Source organism: Ovis canadensis, chromosome 3 (genome assembly GCF_042477335.2).
Source record: "Ovis canadensis isolate MfBH-ARS-UI-01 breed Bighorn chromosome 3, ARS-UI_OviCan_v2, whole genome shotgun sequence".
Classification (NCBI taxonomy): Eukaryota; Metazoa; Chordata; class Mammalia; order Artiodactyla; family Bovidae; genus Ovis; species Ovis canadensis.
Window position 1 is genome coordinate 50871737 of NC_091247.1, and position 13374 is coordinate 50885110.

The 13374-nt window shown below is 39.4% G+C and overlaps 1 protein-coding gene and 1 non-coding gene across 2 annotated transcripts in view; one reads left to right on the forward strand and one right to left on the reverse strand.

Moving 5' to 3' along the window:
- CTNNA2 (catenin alpha 2) overlaps window positions 1-13374 on the forward strand; it is a 1386686-nt gene that overhangs the window by 152834 nt on the left and 1220478 nt on the right. The window lies entirely within an intron of this gene.
- Window positions 7416-7519, reverse strand: LOC138438443 (U6 spliceosomal RNA). The gene has a single exon (XR_011256374.1). It is a non-coding gene; the product is annotated as a U6 spliceosomal RNA (small nuclear RNA).

Below are 13374 nucleotides of genomic sequence, written 5' to 3' on the forward strand. Positions count from 1 at the left end.
CCCTTTTAATTTTCATGTTCAGCTGACTATGTGGTTAATGGTGTATATTTCTAAATTGTGAACCAATTGCAGTAGTTTCCAGTGCATATGCTTTTCTTTCCAATTCAGATTTCTATACTGATGCTAATTTAGTTTCTTCCAATAAAATATTTCAAGGTCTTTTTATTAAAGCAGGAATTAAATTAATTATCACTATTTATAAAATACTACTTAATATAAAAGAAACTCCAAAGAAATTATAATCACTCTGTAAAATTGAACATAGAAAGCACTTAAAAATTCATGAATGTAAAGTAAAATATGCTTCAATAAAATTTCTGTACAGAGCCAACTTGTATCTTAGAAGAGAACTTGGAATGTTCTGTTTACATCTAAATGAGCCCCTAAAACAGAAAACTTTAGTTTTATAAATATCTCCTAAAATAGCTATACATATGTTTCCTCTAATCAAGCAGCAAAAACCTAATGAAGATCAATAGTGTGTTCCATACTGTATTTCTAATTTGCTACTTACCTGTGCTGATAAACTTACCACATTTGTAGTGGTAGGTACAATGAGAAAAACATTCATAGGTCCAAGACATGACATCGAGTTAAGAGTTTTTTCAGGTATCAGTAGTATTACTTAATAGGATCACGGTTGGTATTTTGGGTGAGGGTAAAAAATTTCATTATGTGGAATTCTGCATAACTGCCATGGGTAAAAGCTGATTCTTCTTCCTTGGGCTGGAGAAAGATCAAGCCCTAACCCGAAGCTGTAGATACATAATACTTAAATGAACTGAGATTGTTTTTGAGAGAAAGAGCAGCAGGCTTTGAGAGGTTACTGAGGAAGTTGTCTGTGAGATGTAGTATTTTCCATGTTGGCTACATATAATCTGTATTTGTACACATAATCAGTATTCAGTGCTACTTGAGGCCATTTGTTTCCATGTTTTTCACCTGTTAGAGGGAGCATTCATGCATGCCTGTATTTTGGTCAGAGAAAAGAGAGGAACCTGGACCAAAGTTCTACCTGTTGATTACAGGTGATCTCTCTGTAGTGTTGATGAGCTGATGTAAAGTCATACTTCCTGCTGTGAGGTCCATAATACCAGTGTATGGAGGGCAGCATTTAAATTTGGTTAACAAAGATTACTTGATAGTCCTTAAGGAACATCTTCAATAGGCCCCTAGATAATTAGATAATCATACCTAGTTAGTGTATCACCTGGTTTGTGTTATAGGAATTGAAAACAATTTTGGTGGAAAAGTATTCTCAGTGAAATGTTATACTTATTTATTTTAGTGTAAATGGGAATACAGAAGACCATCTGGTTCTTTCAGGCTCATAAAGGCACTGTCCTATAATTTCAGATAAAGCAAGTGATTTACCAAGAGAATCATTTGGGTGGCTGGAAAGTAAAGAGATAAGTAAAATATGGTTTCCCACTTCATTTGCTGTGTTCCCTGCACAGCATCACGACATCCTGCAACAAAATGCCTTCATAAAAGACCTTATGCTTGTCAGTAAGGATGGTTCTAATTCAAGTTCCAGCTTTTTTTTTATTGGAAATTCTTCCTGAATTTTGAACTCTTTAAGTTGTCAGATTTGGGATTGAACAAATGCCCTTAGATGCACTTATGTTTACTTCAGTAATTTTAAGAGTGACACGGTAATATTTTGTGTGTAGAGGCCTTGTTTTGCATCTCCATTATGTCATATCCACCTCTTTTATTCCAGTCATTTACTTATGTGTTTATGTAAAGAATTAAATGCTCAGCACTATCCTCAAGGATTCCAACATTCTATTAGTGTGATAGCTACAAATGAATGAACAGTTAAAACAGGCTGTGAATTAGGGCACACTATGGTTTTTTCCTGCGGTCATGTATGGATGTGAGAGTTGGACTGTGAAGAAAGCTGAGCATCGAAGAATTGATGCGTTTGAAATGTGGTATTGGAGGAGACTCTTGAGAGTCCCTTGGACTGCAAGGAGATCCAACCAGTCCATTCTGAAGAAGATCAACCCTGGGATTTCTTTGGAAGGAATGATGCTAAAGCTGAAACTCCAGTACTTTGGCCACCTCATGCGAAGAGTTGACTCACTGGAAAAGATTCTGATGCTGGGAGGGATTGGGGGCAGGAGGAGAAGGGGATGACAGAGGATGAGATGGCTTGATGGCATCACTGACTCAATGGACGTGAGTCTGAGTGAACTCCAGAAGTTGGTGATGGACAGGGAGGCCTGGTGTGCTGCGATTCATGGGGTCACAAAGAGTCAGACACGACTGAGCGACTGAACTGAACTGAACTGAACTAAGAGGCAAGCATGATGTGCTGTAAGAGCAAGAGTGGGTGTGAGCAGGTCTAGAAATGGTACCTGAGTTAAGTTTTGACTTGATTAAGTAAAGAAAACAGGGAAAGAGCTTCCCTGTGGCAGGAATGACAGGACAAAGGTTTAGAGGTATCAGAGAATATGGAGTGTTTGAAGAACAACTGGCAATTCACTAAATCTGGAGTTCCTAAAGACTTAAAATACAAGGTGCATGAATGTTGAGTAATGAGTCAATATTATGGACAGTCAGTACAATTGGAACTTTATCCCTCTGCAATGGAAGTCATCAAAGGCTTTTCAATAGAGGGTGACATGAAAGTGAAAGTAAAAGTTGCTCAGTTGTGTCCGGCTGTTTGTGACCCCATGGACACACAGTTCATGGAATTCTCCAGGCCAGAATACTGGAGTGGGTAGCCTTTCCCTTCTCCAGGGGATCTTCCCAACCTAGGGATCAAACCCAGGTCTCCCACATTGCAGATGGATTCTTTACCAGCTGAGCCACAAGGGAAGCCCAAGAATACTGGAGTGGGTAGCCTATCCCTTCTCTAGCGGGTCTTCCTGACCCAGTAGTTGAACCAGGGTCTCCTGCATTGCAGGCAGATTCTTTACCAACTGAGCTATCAGGGGGAAAAAGAGTAGAGGATGACATGATGAAATTTGTATTTGGGGGAAAAAAAACCACTGCAGAATAGAGGAGGAATCAGAGTGGGCTAAGGCTGAGGGCAACATGATCAGGCAGAAGAAGCTTTTCAGTAATCTAAGGAAGAACGATGAGAGCCTTGATAAAGGCAATAATGATGGAGAGAAAAAAAGAAGGTATATTTTTGAAATATCAGAGGTAGAATATTTTTGACCTGATGAGCGATTTCATGTAGGAGATGGCATCAAGGAAAGGAATTAAAAATGACTCCTGTGTTTCTGACAGGGCTCGATGAATAGTGAGTGTTTCTCCTCATTGACGTATGACAGGAGTTGGATCAGTTTGTGGGGGAAAGATGATGAGTTTGCTTTTAAGCATGTTGACGTTGAAGTGATTGGAAAACTGGTAATTACTATAAGGGGCTAGAACTCAAGCAAGGGCCCAGAGCTAGAGAAATAGATTTGGGAGCTTTCAACATAATGTAAACTGCTGACGTGAATGAGACCAACCAGAGACTATACAAAGAGCAGGGAAAATGAAGAACATATGAAATTTTTGGATAACAAATAGCAGTTCACTGAATCTGGAGTCTAAAGACTTAAGATGCAAGGTGGATGAATGCTGAGTAATGAGTCAATACTGCTGGACATTTAGTACAATTGGAACTCTCGCTGCAGTGGAAGTCATCAGAGGCTTTTCAACAGAAAGTGACATGATATAATGTATACTTTGGAAAACAAACTCACTGCAGAATAGAGGAGGAATCAGAGGTAGCTAAGACTGAGGGCAACAAGTGGGTAGAGGAAGAAAAAAGAGAGTGGTGTCCTTGAAACCAAGGAAAGAGTAAAATATTCATATTATCAATACTTCTGAATGGTCAAGTAAGATAACTGAAATGGGGCTACTGGATATTTTGAGGTGATTTATTGTTATTCAGTCACTAAGTCCTGTACCACTCTTTGCAACCCCACGAACTGAAGCATGCCAGATAGACCCCTGTCCTCCACTGTCTCCCAGAGTTTGCTCAAATTCATGTCAGTTGAATTAGTGATGCTATCTAATGTGTGATGCCACCTATCTAGTGATGCCATCTCATCCTCTGCCACTCCCTTCTCCTTTTGCTTTCAATCTTTCCCAGTATCAGGGTCTTTTCTAGTGAGTTGGTCCCTCATCAGATAACCAAAATACTGAAGCTTCAGCTTTCGCATCGGTCTTTCCAATGAATATTTAGAGTTGATTTCCTTTAGGCTTCACTGGTTTGATCTCCTTGCAGTACAGAGATTCTCAAGAGTCTTCACAAGCACCACAATTCGAAAGCATCAATTCATTGGCTCTCAGCCTTCTTAGAGTCCATGGGATCACAATGAGTCAGACACGACTGGGTGACTGAACAACAACAACAGCCTTCTTGATGGTCCAACTTTCTTATCTGTACATGACTACTAGAAAAAAATCATAGCTTTGATTACATGGAAAATTGCCAGCAAAAGTGATGCCTCTGCTTTTTAACATGCTCTCTAGAGTTGTCATAAACTTTCCTTCCAAAGAAAATCTTTTAATTTCATGGTGCAGTCACCATCTGCAGTGATTTCAGACTCCAACATCTGTCACTGCTTCCACTTTTTCCCCTTGTATTTCCATGAAGTGATGGGACTGGATGCCATGATCTTCATTTTTTTGTGTTGAGTTTTAAGCCAGCATATTCACCTTCTTTCACTCTCATCAAGAGGCTGTTTAGTTCCTCTTCATTTTCAGCCATTAGAGTGGTGACATCTGCATCCATGAGGTTGTTGATATTTCTCCCAGCAGTCTTGATTCCAGCTTGTGATTCATCCAGGCTGGCATTTCACATGATATAACTCTGCATGTAAGTTAAATAAGCAGGGTGCTAATATACTGCCCTGTTGTACTCCTTTCAAATTTTGAACCAGTCAGTTGTTCCATGTCCAGTTCTAATCATTGCTTCTTCACCTGCATACACGTTTCTTGGGAGACAGATAAGGTGGTTTGATACTCCCATATCTTTAAGAATTTTCCAGTTTGTTGTGACCCACACAGTCAAAGGCTTTAGCATAGTCAATGAAATAGATGTTTTTCTGTAACTCCTTTGCTTTCTCCTTGATCCAATGAATGTTGGCAATTTGATCTCTGCTTTGCCTCTTCCAAAAGCATCTTGTACATCTGGAAGTTCTAGGGTAACATACTGCTGAAGCCTAACTTGAAAGATTTTGAGCATAACCTTGCTAGTATGTGAAATGGTTGTATGTGAATGGTCGTCTGAAGATTCTTTTCATTGCCCTGCTTTGGGATTGTGATGAAAACTTACCTTTTCTAGTCCTATGGCCGTTGCTGAGTTTTCCAAAGCTGCTGACATATTGAGTACAGCACATTAACTGCATCATCTTTTAGAATTTGAAATAGCTCTAATGGAATTCTATCACCTCCGCTAGCTTTTTTTGTAGTGGTGCTTCCTAAGGCCCACTTGACTTCACACTCGAGGATGTCTGGCTCTAGCACCATGTTTATCCGGACCTTTCCTGAATAGTTCTTCTGTATATTTGCCACCTCTTCTTAATCTCTTCTGCATCTGTTAGATCCCTACCATTTATCCTTTATTGTGCCCTTCCTTACATGAAATGTTTCCTTGATATCTCCAATTTTCTTGAAGAGTTCTCTAGTTTTACCCATCCCATTGCTTTCCTCTATTTCTTGGCATTGTTCATTTAAGAAGGCTTTCTTTATCTCTCCTTGCTATTCACTGGAACTCTGCATTCACATGGGTATATCTTTCCCTTTCTCCATTGCCTTTCATGTCTCTTCTTTCCTCAGCTATTTGTAAAGGCTCTTCAGACAACCACTTTGCCTTCTTGCATTTCTTTTTCTTTAGGATTGTTTTGGTCACTGCCTCCTATACCGTGTTACCGAATTTCATCCGTAGTTCTTCAGGTACTCTGTCTACCAGATCTAATTCCTTGAATCTTATTTGTCACCTCCACTGTATAATCATAAGGGATTTGATGTAGGTCATACATGAATGGCTTAGTTGTTTTCCTTACTTATTCACTTTAAGCCTAACTTTTGCAATAAGAAGCTCGTAATTTGAGCCATTTAGGTCTTGTTTTTGCAGACTGTATAGAGCTTCTCCATCTTCAGCTGCAAATAATATAAGCAGTCTGATTTTAGTATTGACCATCTGCTGATGTCCATGTGGAGAGTTGTCTTGGGTTTTTGGAAATTGGTGTTTTTACTATGACAAGCATGTTCTCTTGACAAAACTCTGTTAGCATTTGCCCTACTCCATTTTGTACTCCAAGACCAAACTTGCCTGTTATTCTGGGTATCTCTTTACTTCCTACCTTTGCATTCCATTCCCCTGTGGTGAAAAGGTCAACTTTTTTGATGTTTGTTCTAGAAGTTGTTGTAGCTCTCCATAGAACCAGTCAACTTCAACTTCTTTGGAATGCAGTTTGGGAATAGACTTAGATTACTATGATGTTGAATGGTTTGCCTTAAAAATGGAATGAGATCATTTGTCATTTATGAGGTTGCGCTGAAGTAATGCGTTTTGGACTCCTTTGTTGACTATGAGGGATACCCCATTTCCTTCTAGGAATTCTTGTCCACAGTAGTAGCTTTAGTGGTCATCTTAATGAAATTCGCCCATTCTGTCCATTTTACTCAGATTCCTAAGATGTTGGTGTTCACTCTTGCCATCTCCTGCTTGACCGCATACAATTTACCTTGATTCATGAGCCTAACATTCCAGGTTCCTATACAATATTTTTCTTTACAGCATCAGACTTTACTTCCATCACCAGACACACCCACAATTGAGTGTGAGTTCCACTTTTGTCAGCCCCTTCATTCTTTCTGGAGCTATTAGTAATTGCCCTCCACTCTTCCCTAATAGCATACTTTCCAACACCTGCAGACAGCATCTGACCTGGGGACTCATCTTCCAGTGTTATATCATGTTTGCATTCTATTCATGGGGTTCTTATGGCAAGAATACTGGAGTGGGTTGCCATACCCTTCTCCAGTGGACCACATTTTATCAGAACTCTTCACTATGACCAGTCTGTTTTGGGTGGCCCTGCGTGGTATGCTTCATAGCTTCATTGAGTTATGCAAGCCCCTTCACCATAACAAGGCTGTGACCCATGAAGGGATTTGAGGTGATAGATTTATATTTATTTAGATAAGGTATATGTGACTATTATGTAATTTGAAAATATATAATGAGATATATACATATAGTGGAAAAATATATATATATATTTAGTGGAAATGTACATAATTATGTATAACTTAAGAATTACCAAACATCTCATCAGCCAGCATAACTATTGCTAAAATTATAATGTATATCCTTTTAGATTTTTTCTATATTTAAATACATTCTCTACCTAGATATATCTAGATATGTGTCTATATATAACAAAGTGAGTACCCATTATAAAAATAGGAGACACTGCATGAATTTGGTTGTCATTCTTGTCCAAAGTCCATGATAATCTTTTCTCCATCTGTCCTAATTTTAGTATATAAGCTGGGGGAGCACATGGTGTCTGTTGAATTAAGCAACTGGGAGATCATTTGTAACTTTGTATGGCTAATTTCAGTGGAATGGTGAGGGTAGGAGCCAGGTTGTGTGGGCTGGGGAATGGGTGGGCAGTGAGGAAACAGAACGAACATTACAGACCGCCCTCTCAAGAAACCAGGTTGTGAAGGGAAAGGGAAGCAGAAGATGTCAAGAAAGGAGTAGGATGGAGAGGGATTTTTTTTTCTTTTATATTTTCAATTTTTACTTGAACAAGACTTCTCACTGACTGGACTTCTCTGGTGGCTCAGACAGTAAAGCATCTGCCTACAATGTGGGAGACTCTAGATTCGATCCCTGGGTTGGGAAGATCCTCTGGAGAAGAAAATGGCAACCCACTTTAGTACTCTTGCCTGGAAAATCCCATGGACGGAGGAGTGTGGTAGGCTACAGGGTCACAAAGAGTCGGACATGGCTGACTAGAAGGAGCTGCCTAAGAGGGATGAATTAAAAGATAAAAAAGTAGAGATTGTGATTGATAGAGTTGAGGCCTTAGGAGTCAGGGTAGGAAGGAATAGGAAAGAGAGACCAAACCCTCTCTTCCAAGAAGGAAACTGGGAAGAAGGTGTAGGTGGGAAGATGTTTTGATAAGTTTTCCAGTGGGTCACCTGACGTGATTCTTGTCACCAGAATGAAAATGGTTGTTACCCATGTGTAATGAGATATTTGAGGAAGTCTTTTCAAATTTGCATGAGACAGAAAACCTGAATATTGGATAAGATGATCTGTATACTTACCTCCTGAGAAAGATCCCAAGAGATGTATGTTAGAAAAGTCTAGTCTTCTCTAAACAAATGGAATGATCCCCAAATGGTTTAGTTACCTTAAATAACCTATTAAGTATTTATTATCCACATGTTTCTGTGTGTATTTTGTTAGCTTGTCCGGCCCCTGTGAAGTATAGTATTTAACCTAGGGAAGTGGCATTATTTGGTGCAAAAAACAAATTTGAAATAAATCTTGACTGAGTTTCTTTAACTTTGGAAAAAATAATATACTTGTGCTTTAGTTCTCTTCTCTTCTAAAACTGGGATATCATCCTGCTGATCTCAGGGCAAATAGAAGATAGCACAGCTAATAATATATGTGTTACCACACATTAGTGTCCTTGTATGTTACTTTCTCATACATATCTTGTCCCTCTCAGGGTTCAAGGTCTCCCTTTCACTGCTACGTAGCAGGACTTCCTGACAGAAACATGAAACTGTTAATAATGATAATGAACTTTGGCCAGTGACCAGGAGTGTTCCGTGAAGTCTTCGTTGCTGTGAAATGTAAATATGATGAATTAGATGGAAAGGGGTACCACCCCGAAATGTGCAGTCTTAACAGAGTCCATCTGCATGTCCTAAATGCCACTGTACCTTTTAGTTTTGTCTTTACAAAAGCATAGCCCCTGAGGTACTTTTTGTTTCATAAGACAAGATTAAATGCCTCAGATGACCAGGAGGAAATCTGGATTAGTTTCTCTTTTCACAAATGACTTTTTCTAACAACAAGCTTGATAAGGTGATTTATCAGCAGGAATATATGCTGAGTACCACTGAGGCCAAAATATCAGTTCTCAGAACAAAAGACTTGTGAGCAAATATAATTGCTATAATGTGTTACTACCTCTTACATCTAGTAATTGAGTTGAACGAGGCAGGGATAACACAATGCAGGTGAGTTATCTTCCATTTACTAAACTGCCACCAGATGAACAGCAGTGACTGGTGGTTACACCAGGTGAATAAACCACTTTAAAATGGGAAATTGAAAGAAGCAGCGGTGTTAGGCTTAAATAATTTCTGAATCTCTGCAACTTAATTCCTAGTTAACATCGCATCAATTGATTTAGCTTTCCCTTTTAAAATAAAATATTAACACATTTGAGCTTGCTTTAAAAATCAAATCCTTGAGTACTAGTTAAGTATTCTTCCTGGTATGAGCTTCCTGGTGGCTCATACATTGCCTGCAATGTGGGAAACCCAGGTTTGATCCCTGGGTCAGGAAGATCCTTTGGAGAAGGGAATAATAGCTACTCACTCCAGTATTCTTGCCTGGAGAATTCCATGGACAGAGGAGCCTGACAGGCTATAGTCCATGGGGCTGCAAAGAGTCGTACACAACTGAGCAACTAACACACACACACACACAAGTATTCTTATAATCACTGAACAATTTAAAATAGCTCTTACCTAAATATCTGCATTCATTTCTTTACATCATATCTTAATATTCTGATTACTTTGTCTTTTTCACTGTATGTCCCAAGGTTACTTGAATGTTTTTTCATACTCTTGCTCACTTTTTGGAGAGCATTTTTCTGGCAACAGTTCAAAAAGGTGTTGAATTTTTCCTTGTTTTTCAGTTGTACAAACTGTTCAATATTGCTTGACCAATGCATCCAAAATTTGAAGGTGCTCTTGGTTACCTATTGCCTGATATGAGTGCCCTGGTGAAGTGGAAGGACATTGGCCCTACAGGTGTCCATTCTCATCCAAGCTCATGCTCTGAACACTCCTTGCTCGATGAATTGTTCTTGCTTTTTTTAAAATATGATGAATTAGAGCTCGTTTCATCTTAAACAATCAGCATAAAGTATGATACACATTGGGTGGTTAGTACATTTACCGTGATTAAGTGAATGGTTGGATAAATGGATAAAGGAAGGGAGAATTGGAGCATATGCGATTTGCCTTTTCTGCTAGAATATGGAAGGCATTCTGAGCAAGGAAAATCACTTTGGGTTCTGTTTTTCAGATAAGTGGTATCTGAACTATTGTGTTTTGAGTAGAAAATCTCCCTTTTTTGCAAAAAAGCACTAGTATTTTAACTAGAATCATTTTTTTGTGTGTGTGTATTTGATTGTGAGATTTGAACTTGGCATTTTTATTAAATGTTCAGTACCATCCTAATCATTGTAAAGGGAGCAAATTCCCTATCCCTGAGTGTATTTGAGAGGACAAATTTATATAAAGCAAGGAGAGAGCAACACAAGACACTTTGTATTCAGATTAAATATTATGCACTAGCTATTCTGATTAGATGGAATACTGATGGAATTCAGAGAAAGGAAAAGACACTGGGCCTTAGGGAAAAAAGGCAATTTGGGTCAATGAGGAGAAGAAATATTTCCTAAGGGCTCTTGTGGGCCAACTTGCGGAGCTTGTACAATCTTTCACAAAAAACTTGCCACATGGATCTCAGCAATCAAATATCAAGGCCTCACTGCTTTGCTGAAGGAAGCCCCGAGTTTAGTTTTTCCTGAACAAAAATGACACCTAGTTTTAAAACATAATAAATAAAAACTAGTGATCCAGTTATATGGCAGAAACCAACATAATGTTTTAAAGCAATCATCCTCCAATTAAAAATGAATATATTGAATAAAAATATGTACATAAAAACCATAGGTATATATTTAAATTAAGCATAAATATAAATATAATGTTTGTTTTTTTTTAATGTGTGTGTGTGTCTGTTGCTCAGTCGTGTCCGATTCTGTGACCCCATGGACTGTAGCCTGCTAGGCTTCTCCGTCCATGGGGATTCTCCAGACAAGAATACTGGAGTAAGTAGTACTTACTACTTATTCCATTCTCCAGGGGTTATTCCCATTGGGCCATATTTTATATATTTTTATTTAATCATACAGTTATGAAGGATCTAATATGCTATTATTCCACATTCCAAGGCCAAAATTTGCCTGTTACTCCAGGTGTTTCTTGACTCCCTACTTTCGCATTCCAGTCCCCTATAATGAAAATGACATCTTTTTTGGGTGTTAGTTCTAAAAGATCTTGTAGGTCTTCATAGAACCGTTTAACTTCAGCTTCTTCAGCGTTACTGGTTGGGGCATAGACTTGGATAACTGTGATATTGAATGGTTTGCCTTGGAGACGAACAGAGATCATTCTGTCATTTTTGAGACTGCATCCAAGTACTGCATTTTGGACTCTTCTGTTGACCATGATGGCTACTCCATTTCTTCTGATGGATTCCTGCCCGCAGTATTAGATATAATGGTCATCTGAATTAAATTCACCCATTCCAGTCCATTTTAGTTCGCTGATTCTTAGAATGTCGACGTTCGCTCTTGCCATCTCCTGTTTGACCACTTCCAATTTGCCTTGATTCATGCACCTGACATTCCAGGTTCCTATGCAATATTGCTCTTTACAGCATTGGACCTTGCTTCTATCACCAGTCACATTCACAGCTGGGTATTGTTTTTGCTTTGGCTCCATCCCTTCATTCTTTCTGGAGTTATTCCTCCACTGACCTCCAGTAGCATATTGGGCACCTACTGACCTGGGGAATTCCTCTTTCAGTATCCTATCATTTTGCTTTTTCATACTGTTCATGGGGTTCTCAAGGCAAGAATACTGAAGTGGTTTGCCATTCCCTTCTCCAGTGGATCACATTCTGTCAGACCTCTCCACCATGACCCGCCCATCTTGGGTTGCCCCGCGGGCCTGGCTTAGTTTCATTGAGTTAGACAAGGCTGTGGTCCTAGTGTGATTAGATTGACTAGATTTCTGTCAGCCAGGAAGCAACAGTTAGAACTGGACATGGAAGAACAGACTGGTTCCAAATAGGAAAAGGAGTACGTCAAGGCTGTATATTGTCACTCTGCTTATTTAACTTATATGCAGAGTACATCATGAGAAATGCTGGACTGGAAGAAACACAAGGTGGAATCAAGATTGCTGGGAGAAATGTCAATCACCTCAGATATGCAGGTGACACCACCCTTATGGCAGAAAGTGAAGAAGAACTAAAAAGCCTCTTCATGAAAGTAAAAGAGGAGAGTGAAAAAGTTGGCATAACGCTCAACATTCAGAAAACGAAGATCATGGCTTCTGGTCCCATCACTTCATGGGAAATAGATGGAGAAACAGTGGAAACAGTGTCAGACTTTATTTTGGGGGGCTCAAAATCACTGCAGATGGTGATTGCAGCCATGAACTTAAAAGACGCTTCCTCCTTGGAAGAAAAGTTATGACGAACCTAGACAGCATACTCAAAAGCAGAGACATTACTTTGCCGACTAAGGTCCGTCTAGCCAAGGCTATGGCTTTTCCAGTAGTCATGTATGGATATGAGAGTTGGACTGTGAAGAAGGCTGAGCACCCAAGAATTGATGCATTTAAACTGTGGTGTTGGAGAAGACTCTTGAGAGTCCCTTGGACTGCAAGGAGATCCAACCAGTCCATTCTGAAGGAGATCAGCCCTGGGATTTCTTGGAAGGAATGATGCTAAAGCTGAAACTCCAGTACTTTGGCCACCTCATGCGAAGAGTTGACTCATTGGAAAAGACTTTGATGCTGGGAGGGATTGGGGGCAGGAGGAGAAGGGGATGACAGAGGATGAGATGGCTGGATGGCGTCACTGACTCGATGGACGCGAGTCTGAGTGAACTCTGGGAGTTGGTGATGGACAGGGAGGCCTGGCATGCTGCGATTCATGGGGTCACAAAGAGTCGGACACGACTGAGCGACTGAACTGAACTGAACTGAGCTGCATATGCTATTATACAGATTTGTGCCTTAATGAGTTTATAATCTAGTTATAAGTCTAAGTTTATAACCTTATTTAAAACTAATGTCAATTTCTTAGCAATGAGCCTGTTACAAAAAAAAAAAAAAAAAGTACTATCATTTGCTACTCACGGTAAATCCAGTAGCAATTTAGGGTTTATTACAATGTGAAGATGTCAGTGTCTGGATTTGGGAGGAGCACAGTATGGTGGAAACTTTGGGAAATGGCATAAACTCTGTGTTATAATGTATTCCAGACCTGTTTTCAGTAGTAGGCTCCTGTTAAAGAAA